The sequence below is a fragment of the Odocoileus virginianus genome, chromosome 12 (assembly GCF_023699985.2).
Source record: "Odocoileus virginianus isolate 20LAN1187 ecotype Illinois chromosome 12, Ovbor_1.2, whole genome shotgun sequence".
NCBI lineage: Eukaryota > Metazoa > Chordata > Mammalia > Artiodactyla > Cervidae > Odocoileus > Odocoileus virginianus.
The window spans coordinates 41,048,902-41,060,767 of record NC_069685.1 but is presented as its reverse complement, the minus strand read 5'-3'; the positions used below and the strand labels follow the sequence as shown (position 1 = coordinate 41,060,767).

The window sequence follows — 11,866 nt, the reverse complement described above, 5'->3', positions numbered from 1 at the left end:
TGAGTCTTCCAATCCACAAATACAAAGTAGATCTTACTTGTTTAATTTCAAACTTTTCTTTAGACTTATTTCTAATCATTTAATATTTTTGATGCTGTTGTCCATACTTTTAGTTCCAGTATCTAATTGTTTTGTAATATATAGAAATACAGTTGACTTTTGTGTATTAACATTCTACCTAGCAACTCTGCTAAATTCACTTAAATCTGTAAATTTTATTTGTAGACTTTTTTGGATTTTCTAAGTACATAAACATATTGTGTAGGAATGACTTATTTTTCTTTCTTTCCAAACTTCTTTAAAAAAAAAAACCATTGTATGGGTTAGGACAAAAATATTCACAATGTTAAGTTAAAGAGGTAATAGTTATAATTTTATTTATTGTATGCAGGGAGAGAGCATAAATATTTCACTTGAAATCATGATGTGTTTGCAACATGATGTGTCTATGATACATTTCTTTTGTACATAGATATGCTTTATCAGATTAAGGAAGTACCTCTGTACTACTAGTTTTAAGAGCTTTTGCTATAAATGCCTGTTTTATTTGTCAGCTGTCTTCTGCACCTCTCGAGTTGGTTTATCTTTCTTCTGTAACTGTTGGATCACAGTGGGTTTTGTTTGTTTTTTAACATTAAACCATCCTTGCACAGACAAACCACTTATCATGATGTAGTTTTCACATATCATTAGATTCCATCTAATTCACTTTTTAGGATTTTTGATCTCTGTTCATGAGAAATGTCTATATTTTCATTTTTTTCCCTAATGTGTCTGTTGGATTTTGGCACCAAAGTTATGCAGGTCCCGTTAAAAGTATCAGGAAGCATTCTCTCACTTTTTGTATTACCTGGAAATTTTTATAGAGCTGGAATTATTTCTTCTTTAAATCAGAAGAATTCACTAGTGAAGTCAGCTAGGCTTCAGTCTCTTTGTGGAAAGGTTTTTAATTTTGGATTCAATTTTCTCAATAGATTTAGTACTAATTTCTTATTTCTTTTGACCATTTTATTAATAAGTTGGGATTTCTAAGGAATTTGTCCTTATCATCTAAACTGTCAAATATGTTTACCTATCACATAACCTTCTTATACATTTATTTTCTTTCATGTAAAATGTTGTTGTGATATCCCTTTTCATACTGGTTACTGGCAAGGTATTTTTTTCCTCTTTCTTGATCAGAAGTGAATTAATCAAATAATCAGCTTTCTGTGGTACTTCCTCTCTTGTACATATGGTTCCTGTTTAATCAATTTCTGATCTTATTGCCTTTCTGCTACTTTCTCTGAGTTTGCTTTTCCTTTGTGGCTTCCTGAAATAGAAGGCTAGATAATTAGTTTTCAACCTTTCTCTTAATAAAGTTATGCATTTTCCTTCAAACATGTTTTAGTATTGTATTTACCATCATGTACATAAAAATATTTCTTATTTTCTGAAATTTCTCAATCTAAAAATACTACTTTTGTAATTAAGAAATACATGAGAGGAAAGTACTTTGAGACAAGTATTTGTTCCTCATAACATTTTTGTTTACAAGTTTTAGCATGCATTAATTTCTGCCTGAAACAATCCTTACAACAGTGGCTGCCTAATGACAATCTTCCAACTTCATCATTTCTTCTGTTTATCATGGGAATTCTACCATCACAATTGGTTTCTCTCCTGTCCTCTCGTTATTTCAGTGCAACCTATTTATCTTTACTATTTTTTTTTCTGTGTTGCATTTTTTTCTTTCAAATAATTTCTTTTGTAATTTAGGCTTCATATTTTTGTTCCAGATGTTACTTTTATATCATCTTCTAGTGCTCTGAATCTCACTTTTCTCCACCTTTTATTATCAGCAGCCAAAGCATTAAAGTGTTATACTTTGATTTCCTAATAATTAATGGAATTATCTTATTTCCCCCAACCCTCTTTCCTCTTCGTATGCTTACTCATGTTCTTACTTTACCAGAAAATATTTTTGTATAGTATTCTTTCATCTGTTCAACCCTCATTTTAGTCTTGGAAGTGAAATATATTAAATGCTCACCATCAATCCTTTAGCTGGATGAAGTTCAACTTCTAGTATACTCCTCAGAAAATTGGTTTTTGTATATGGTATAAGTATAGACCAAGATACATATACATTTTTCTCATAGATGTACAGTGATTCAGCACCATTTTCTTTTTAAAAGACTATCCTTTTCCCAATGAATTGTTTTTGTAATTTTGACAAAAATCAGTTCACTATGTGGTGGGTAGTTTTATTCAGGACTCTTTTCTGTTTTTTTTTTCAATGAGTTTATTTATTTGTGGTTGTGCAGGGTCTTCATGCTGTGTGGGCTTTTCTCTAGCTGCGGCGAGCAGGGACTGCTCTCCAGTTGGGGGGGGGCGGCGTAGGCTTCTCACTGCGGTGGCTCCTCTTGTTGCAGAGCACGGGCTCTGGCGCCCACAGACCTCAGTACTGTGGCTCCCACGCTCCAGAGCACCGACCCAGAGGCTGCGATGCATGGACTCAGCTGGTCTGCCATCTGGGGTCTTCCCAGACCAGGGGTGGAACTCGCGTCCCCTGCTTTGGCAGGGGGGCGATTCTTTACCACTGAGCTGCCAGGAGAGCCCTCAGGCTATTTTAGATTCTAGTTTTCCACGCTCCCATCTGGTGAGAGAGGCCTGGGAGCTGGCAGTCCTCAGCCACAGTCCTGGCTCTGCCATCAAAAGCGCCGGGGCCTCTGGCAAGCGCCTGCTCCTCCCTCAGTCGTGTCTGACCCTTTGCGACCCCACGGACTGTAGCCCGCCAGGCTCCTGTCCATGGGATTTCCCAGGCAAGACTACTGGAGTGGGGTGCCATTTCCTTCTCCATCTTTTCTGTTTTATTAATCTATATGTCTATCCTTTCAGAAGACCATACTGTTATAGCTGTAACTTTATGATAGGCCTGGAAATAAAATAGTATATGTTTTGAACTATTTTTTCCTGTTCAAAATTGTGAGTATTCTAGTTCCTTTGCTATTTCACATATGTTTCAGGATGTTTGTCAGTTTTCAGACAATCTTCCTGGGAATTTGATAGGAAAGGGATTGAATCTAAAAATCCATGTGGAGAACACTGACACTTTAACAACACTGAATCTTCCAATCCATTAACAGGGCACATCCTTTCAGTATCTAGGTCATTGTTACTCCCCTCTTCATTGCTGTTCTCAGCATTTCACATGACTTACATTTAAGTATTCCATGTTTTCTCATCCTGTCATAAATAGTGGTGCATTTAACCTAAATTCCCCATTATATATTGCAAGTATGTAAAAACAGAACTGAGTTTTGAATTTTGTTTTTATATTTTGCTATCTTGCTAAATTGACTTGTTATGGTGGCTTTTTTTTTTTTTTTTTTGGTAAAGTTTTAAAAGGAGTTTCAGTGAAGACGGTCATGCTTGTCTCTCAGTATGGTTGTTGCTCTTCCTTCCCAATCTCTATCATTTTCTCTTTCTTGCCTAATGCAGTCAGCTAAGTCTTCTAGTACAATGTTGAAACAGAGTGGTGACAGTGGATATAGTTGACTTGCTCTCAATTTCAGGGGAAGCTATTTTATTCATTTTCACCCTTACATTAACTACAGACATTTTTCAGATGTGCTTCTTTAGTTTGAGGAAACAACTTCCCATTCCTGATTTGCTGTTTTTTAACATTACACATGAGGTTTCTATTAACTGTTTTGGCTGCATTGAGTCTTTGTTGCTTTGTGCAGCCTCTCTCCAGTTGCAATGGGCGCGGGTACTCTTCACTGTGGTGTGAGGGCTTCTCATTGCAGTGATGTCTCTTGTTGTGGAGCACAAGCTCTAGGCACAGGGCTTCAGTAGCTGCAGCATGGAGGCTCAGCAGTTGCAGCTCATGGGCTCTGTTGAGCATGGGCTCAGTAATTGTGCTGCACAGGCTCAGCTGCTCTGCAGCAAGTGGAATCTTCCTGGACCAGGGATCAAACCCGTGTCTCCTGCACTAAGAGGCAGATTCTCACCCACTGCACCAGGGAAGTCCTGCTGAGGTGTTTTTCATTCCTTTTGTTTTTTTAATGGGTGCTGTGGAACTTGGAACATACTCTTTTACTACACTTATTGATGTGATCATACAATTTTTTAAGTTATTCAGGTATGAATTAGTGATTGAATTCTGAAATTGAATCAGCTTCCTACTCCCAAGATAAACTCCAATTTATTATCATGTTTTACCCTTTACATATTTCAGGAGTAAATTAACTAAACTGAAGATTTTTACATCTGTGTTCATAAAGAACATTTATAGTATCTTTTATTAAAAAATCAGAGTAATACTAACTTCATAAAATGAGTTAAGATGTATTTGTCATCTATTTTCTGGAAGAGTTTGTATAGTATTGGTATTACTTCTTTCTGAAATGTTTGATAGCAATGACCACTGAAATGATCTAAGCCTGGATTTTTCTTTGCTGGGAGATTTTAAACTGAATTTAATTTCTTTAATTAATGTAGCACTATTTGGATTAGCTTTATTGGTAGTTTCTATCTTTCAAGAATTTAATCCATTTCATCAAAGTTGTCAACTTTGTGTTTTGTGTTGTATATTCCCTTTTTGTTTGTTCTATTGGCCTCTGGTCTTATCCTTACTATTTCATTCCTATTTACACTGGGATCTACTTGCTTTTTTCTTGTTTCTTATGCAGAGACTTTATTAATGTGAGACCCTTATTCTTTTTTAATGCAAGCATTTAGTGATACTCTCAGTTCAGTTCAGCTCAGTTCAGTCACTCAGTCGTGTCCGACTCTGCAACCCATGAATTGCAGCACACCAGGCCTCCCTGTCCATCAACAACTCCCAGAGTTTATCCAAACCCGTGTCCATCGAGTCGGTGTTGCTCTCCAGCCATCTCACCTGTCGTCCTCTTCTCCTCCTGCCCCCAATCCCTCCCAGTATCAGGGTCTTTTCCAATGAGTCAACTCTTAGCATCAGCCTGCCAAAATATTGGAATTTCAGCTTCAGCGTCAGTCCTTCCAATGGAAACCCAGGACTTATCTCCTTTAGGATGGACTGGTTGGATATCCTTGCAGTCCAAGGGACTCTCAAGAGTCTTCTCCAACACCATAGTTCAAAAGCATCAATTCTTTGGCGCTCAGCTTTCTTCACAGTCCAATTCTCACATCCATACATGACCACTGGAAAAACCATAGCCTTTACTAGACAGACCTTTGTTGGCAAAGTAATGTCTCTGCTTTTTAATATGCTATCTAGGTTGGTCATAACTTTCCTTCCAAGGAGTAAGAGTCTTTTAATGTCATGGCTGCAGTCACCATCTGCAGTGATTTTGGAGCCCCCAAAAATAAATTCTGACAGTTTCCACTGTCTCCCCATCTATTTCCCATGAAGTGATGGGACCAGATGCCATGATATTAGTTTTCTGAATGTTGAGCTTTAAGCCAACTTTTTCACTCTCCTCTTTCACTTTCATCAAGAGGCTTTTTAGTTCCTCTTCACTTTCTGCCATAAGGGTGGTGTCATCTGCATATCTGAGGTTATTGATATTTCTCCCGGCAATCTTGATTCCAGCTTGTGCTTTTTACAGCCCAGCGTTTCTCATGATGTACTCTGCATAGAAGTTAAATAAGCAGGGTGACAATATACAGCCTTGACATACTCCTTTTCCTATTTGGAACCAGTCTGTTGTTCCATGTCCAGTTCTAACTGTTGCTTCCTGACCTTCATACAGGTTTCTCAAGAGGCAGGTCAGGTGGTCTGGTATTCCCATCTCTTTCAGAATTTTCCACAGTTTATTGTGATCCACACAGTTGAAGGCTTTGGCATAGTCAATAAAGCAGAAATAGATGTTTTTCTGGAACTCTCTTGCTTTTCTGATGTTCCAGCGGATGTTGGCAATTTGATCTCTGGTTCCTCTGCCTTTTCTAAAACCAACTTGAACATCTGGAACTTCATGGTTCACGTATTGCTGAAGCCTTGCTTGGAGAATTTTGAGCATTGCTTTACTAGCGTGTGAGATGAGTGCAATTGTGTGGTAGTTTGAGCATTCTTTGGGATTGCCTTTCTTAGGGATTGGAATGAAAACTGACCTTTTCCAGTCCTGTGGCCACTGCTGAGTTTTCCAAATTTGCTGGCATATTGAGTGCAGCACTTTCGTGCATCATCTTTCAGGATTTGAAATAGCTCCACTGGAATTTCATCACCTCCACTAGCTTTGTTCGTAGTGATGCTTTCCAAGGTCCACTTTACTTCACATTCCAGGATGTCTGGCTCTAGGTGAGTGACCACACCATCGTGTTTATCTGGGTTGTGAAGACCTTTTCCGTACAGTTTTTTTTTTTTATTTTCAATGTCTTTATTAAGAAATATCAAAAGTTGATTACATTTCCATACACAGTTTTACAAAGTTCGAGTGAAGGGGAAAGTAGGGAGGCCATCAGTATGCCTGTTTGGACAACACAATCACTTTCCAGAAAGGTAACCTTGTCACTTTTGGTCACCTCAACAGTGGTCCACACAAGGCTCTTTCCTACTTCCACTAGGCCACAGCACAATACATCACTTGAGTTCTAATAAGTTACAAATACTCAAACATTTGTCCTTTTCTTCTGTCATTATCCTTCTCTGAAAAAGCCAAGCTGTTTATAGAAAGCACAACACTTGAGTCCCATTGACTGCGGTTTGCATCACATTTTCACAAAGCCTGCGTTGAGAGTTGGAAAACATTGCAAGTTACATGTTACCATAGCATACTTGGGATGGAACCCACGCACATTGTTATTTTTTATTTAACATTTAACAAAAAAGAGGGAAGCACTCAACTTGGAAACAGAACAGCACAGTCATCAGTGGAGAAGTTAACTGCAGGACAGGGCCTGCAGATTCCACGAAGCTCCTCCAAGAAGTCACCAGGGTGACCAAGAACAATTGGAGGCAGGGATATCAATACAGAATACAGAAAGAGAGCATCTTGGGCAGGGAACATCACAATCTTTTGTGTCAGGGATATTGCATCAGAGGGGAATTACACTTTCAAAAATAATTGGGGCTAGTGGGTCCTTGGCACCAGACAGGACACTGGCAATGGTTTGGTGTGCCTCAGTGAAGCCTTGTGCTGGGTTATCTAAAAGTGGATCTCTGAAGAGACTTTCCAGCAGCATCAGAAAGTGCTATCTTCAGAGGAAGGACTCCTTATTCACCCACATGAGACTGCGGGTCTCGTTGGGTTTGCATTCGTACTCAATGACGGAGAAGGGACTTCCCCACTGGCAGTGATCTCGCTTGTGGTAATTGTAGAACTTGACCTGCCACATTGTCTCGAAGGTCCCAATGTCAGTGAACGGCATGGTGATCTGGATGGACTGCCGTTCTCCACTCTTGGTTGGGGCCACACCTTCTGTGTCATACGTTCCTGTATATACGATTCTGTCCCCATCAGGCTCTTTAGACTTCAGTTCCAGTGGGACAACCACACCACCGATGGAAATGTTCTCGACCTGCAGCGTGGTGGGCTTAATCTTCACCTCCACCTTGTAGGAGGAGCCCGTGAGCAGCTTGATGGCGCGGTTCTGGCCGAAGCGCTGCCCGTCCACCTTGTAGAAAACCGGGCCGTCGCTCGGCTGGATGCGCAGGGCGATAGAGAGGCGCACGAGGCCCGGCAGGTCTCGCATGGCTGGGAGCGGGCGGGCGCGGCCACCCCCGGGGGGGGGGGGGTGGGGGGGGGGGGGGGGGGCGGAGGACTGAGCCTGCAGCGACCGGGTGGCTGGAGCGTGGTGGGCGGAGAGGAAGCGCGGGGAGGGAGAGGGAGGTGGCAGAGCGGTGGCTGCCGCTAGGAGACCGCCGCTAGGAGCCCGAGCCATCACGGCCAGCAGCCCCGGCTTCCCAGGAGCAGCTCCCCAGGCTGTGGTCCCCAGCCCCCCTCGGCGAGGAAGCGGGCCCCAGGGACAGCTCCGAGGTCCCGTGCTCCCACATCCCCCACTCCCCAAGCTGCGCGCTCCGCGCACCCATGGGGCTCACTCCGGCCCGCAGGCCGCGCGCGGGCCGATCCGCGCAGCTGGAGGAGAGCTACAGTTCTTCTGTGTATTCTTGCCACCTCTTCTTAATATCTTCTACTTTTGTTAGGTCCATACCATTTCTGTCCTTTATCCAACCCATCTTTGCACAAAATGTTCCCTTGGTATCTCTAATTTTCTTGAAGAGATCTCTAGTCTTTCCCATTCTGTTGTTTTCCTCTATTTCTTTGCATTGATCGCTGAGGAAGGCTTTCTTACCTCTCCTTGCTATTCTTTGGAACTCTGCATTCAAATGGGAATATCTTTCCTTTTCTCCTTTGCTTTTGACTTCTCTTCTTTTCACAGCTATTTGTAAGGTCTCCTCAGGCAACCATTTTTCCTTTTTTCATTTCTTTTCCATGGAGATGGTGTTGATCCCTGTCTCCTGTACAGTGTCACTAACCTCCATCCATAGTTCATCAGGCACTCTGTCTATCAGATATAGTCCCTTAAATCTATTTCTCATTTCCACTGTATAGTCATAAGGGATTTGATTTAGGTCATAACTGAATGGTCTAGTGGTTATCCCTACTCTCTTCAATTTAAGTCTGAATTTGGCAATCAGGAGTTCATGATCTGAGCCACAGTCAGCTCCCGGTCTTGTTTGTGCTGACTGTATAGAGCTTCTCCATCTTTGGCTGCAAAGAATATAATCAGTCTGATTTCGGTGTTGACCATCTGGTGACGTCCATGTGTAGAGCCTTCTCTTGTGGTGTTGGAAGAGGGTGTTTGCTATGACCAGTGCATTCTCTTGGCAAAACTCTGTTAGCCTTTGCCCTGCTTCCTTTCATACTCCAAGGCCAACTTCCTGCTTTTGCATTCCAGCCCCCTATAATGAAAAGGACATCTTTTTTGCATGTTAGTTCTAAAAAGTCTTGTAGGTCTTCATAGAACTGTTCAACTTCAGCTTCTTCAGCGTTACTGGTTGGGGCATAGGCTTGGATTACCGTGATATTGAATGGTTTGCCTTGGAAATGAACAGAGATCCTTCTGTTGTTTTTGAGACTGCATCCAAGTACTGCATTTTGGACTCTTTCATTGACCATGATGGCTACTCCATTTCTTCTAAGGGATTCCTGCCCACGGTAGTAGATATAATGGTCATCTGAGTTAAATTCACCCATTCCAGTCCATTTTAGTTTGCAGATTCCTAGACTGTTGACATTCACTCTTCCCATCTCCTGTTTGACCACTTCCAATTTGCCTTGATTCATGGACCTAACATTACAGGTTCCTATGCAATACTGCTCTTTACAGCATCAGACCATGCTTCTATCACCAGTCCCATCCACAACTGGGTATTGGTTTTGCTTTGGCTCCATCCCTTCATTCTTTCTGGAGTTATTTCTCCACTGATCTCCAGTAGCATACTGGGCACCTACCCACCTGGGGAGTTCCTCTTTCAGTATCCTATCATTTTGCCTTTTCATACTGTTCATGGGGTTCTCAAGGCAAGAATACTGAAGTGGTTTGCCATTCCCTTCTCCAGTGTACCACATTCTGTCATTCTCTCTAGGCACTGCTTTATCTGCATCTCAAAAAAAAAAAAAAAAAAAAAAAAATCAATGTTGTATTTTAACTTGTGTATGTTTATTTTCCATATTTTTCTTGAAATATCTAGGACTGTAATTGTGTTCATTTCTAAGTGTTTGGGGATTTTCCTGTTCTTTTTGTAATTGGTTTCTTGTAAAGTTGCATTACAGTCTTAAGACATTTTGTATGATTTCAATTATTTGAAAAATTTTGTAATTAATGTCTCAGTATATAGTCTGTATTGATGAATGCTTCATGTGCAATTGGAAAGAATGTATGTTCTGCTGTCAGATGTTTTAGATGTGTTACCAAGTCTAGTTTGTTGATGGCATTACCCAGTGCTTCCACAGTCTTGTTTACTTTTGGTCTCCAAGTTATGCTACTGAGAAATAAATGTTGAAGTGTCCAACTAAACTGGTAAGAGTATATAAAGCTTTGTTTTTGCATGATTTTGATGCTTTAAGTGCCTGCACATGTAGAATCATCTTATTGGTAAAATGATACTTTTCATTATATAAGGTATCTATATATTCCTGATGATCTCCTTTGCTCTGAATATATATTTACTCTGCTCTGAATATATATTTACTTCCAGAAAAGGGTGTCAGCTTTTAGACTGGGAAATAGGGTAAGGATGACTCAATCTGATCTGTACTTCAACTAAGGTTTGTTGAAGCTTTCAGTTGATTTACTGCAAAACTGCCTTCAGATATTTTGAGGGCAGATCAATCTGAGCACAAAGATGTAGAGGTCTGCTTGTGCTCACAGTCAAGCTGCCAGCTTTCAGAGCTGTACAAAACATCTTGCCTTAAAGCCTGTAGTTTAAGTACTTACCTATAGGTTATTTTGGTTTTTCTAAATAAGACAATCACATCTGCACACAATTGGATTTTTGTTTCTGCCCCAAACCCCAATTCCTTACAACTTTTTGTTGTCACGTATTGACTAGAACTGCCATTAGATTGCTCAATAAAATTGATAAGCATGCTTTAAATGTTCTTAATATAAAACATTTCATTTAAAGCTATACTGTTTAAATTACTGTTTTATCATAAAGTATGACAGTTATCAGTTTTTGGGACATACTGCTTGCAAAGAAGTTAACTTCTATCTCTAATTTAATAATAAATTAAAATCATCTATAGGAATTCTAGCCCATCAACAGATTTATCTACACACTGAGATACTACTCATGGCTCCCCCTGCCCCAAGTAGTGATTAATTTTACAAAAAGATTTTTTAATATTAAATGTTCCAAGCATCCTAATATGTTTTAATTAGGATCTGATTCAGGTGCACATAACAGAACCAAGTCTCCTCCCGACAACAAAAAAAGACTTGGACAAGACAGTTCACCTTTCTTTTGTGTAAAAACATGCCCAGATTTGGTAGTCTAGGGTTGGTATAGCAGCTACATCATTACCAGAGAGCCACATCACTCTTCTCTCTCTACTACACTCAAGCAGATGGCTTCCATCCTCAAGAGGAATTCAGGTTCTAGGATGGCTGCTGAGTCTCCCAACACCTTGCATACTGCATATTAAAAAGAAAAGATTAAAGGACACTAGGGGGCTTCTCTCACATGTTTTTCTTTAGAAAAACCTTCACTTTATTCCTCAGTAACTCCTATTTCCATTTCATTATTCAGAATTAGCAGCATGATTACACTTAACTACAAAGAGAATGGAAAAATGTAGCCAGGCATATTAACATTATGAAAAATACAGTGATACTGTTGGTAATAAAATATTGGGTTCCCTACTAACAGTCTGCTACACTAAATAATGTCATGACCTAACAAAATAAAAACTATATATTATTGGATCCATTTTTGCTATAATTCCATTTAGGATTTTAAAATCTACTACATGTTCACAAATGACTTTGTCATTTTCCCCCAAAATGTCTATTTCCTGTGAAACACTGTAAAACATCAGAATTATCATTCCCTTAATGTTCCTGAAAAATATCAACTATTACTGAAAGTCTCAGGAACATCTTTCTTTTCTGGGGCTAGGGTAGAGTCAGAGGAACTAGGTAGATTTTCAAGCCAGAGATTCAATTTTTAACTCTTCGTTTTTGCTTACAAAAATCTATTCATTTTTGCTTAGTTTCATTCACTTGGAAAACTTTCCATTTAAGATCAAACCCAATCCACCAATATCCTTTCACACAGTACTTGATTTACATCTCCAACATTACACTGACATCTCTGGCTTCTACTGGAGGAGGCTGCATGTGAAGTGAATCACACAACACAGGGCCTTTAAAATCTAATAGACCTTGGAGAGTGGGA

The 11,866-nt window shown here is 40.0% G+C and overlaps 1 pseudogene; it reads right to left on the bottom strand.

Moving 5' to 3' along the window:
• Positions 1 to 769: 769 nt before the first annotated feature.
• LOC139037753 (CB1 cannabinoid receptor-interacting protein 1 pseudogene) lies at positions 770 to 9,463 on the bottom strand (annotated as a pseudogene).
• Positions 9,464 to 11,866: the final 2,403 nt, after the last annotated feature.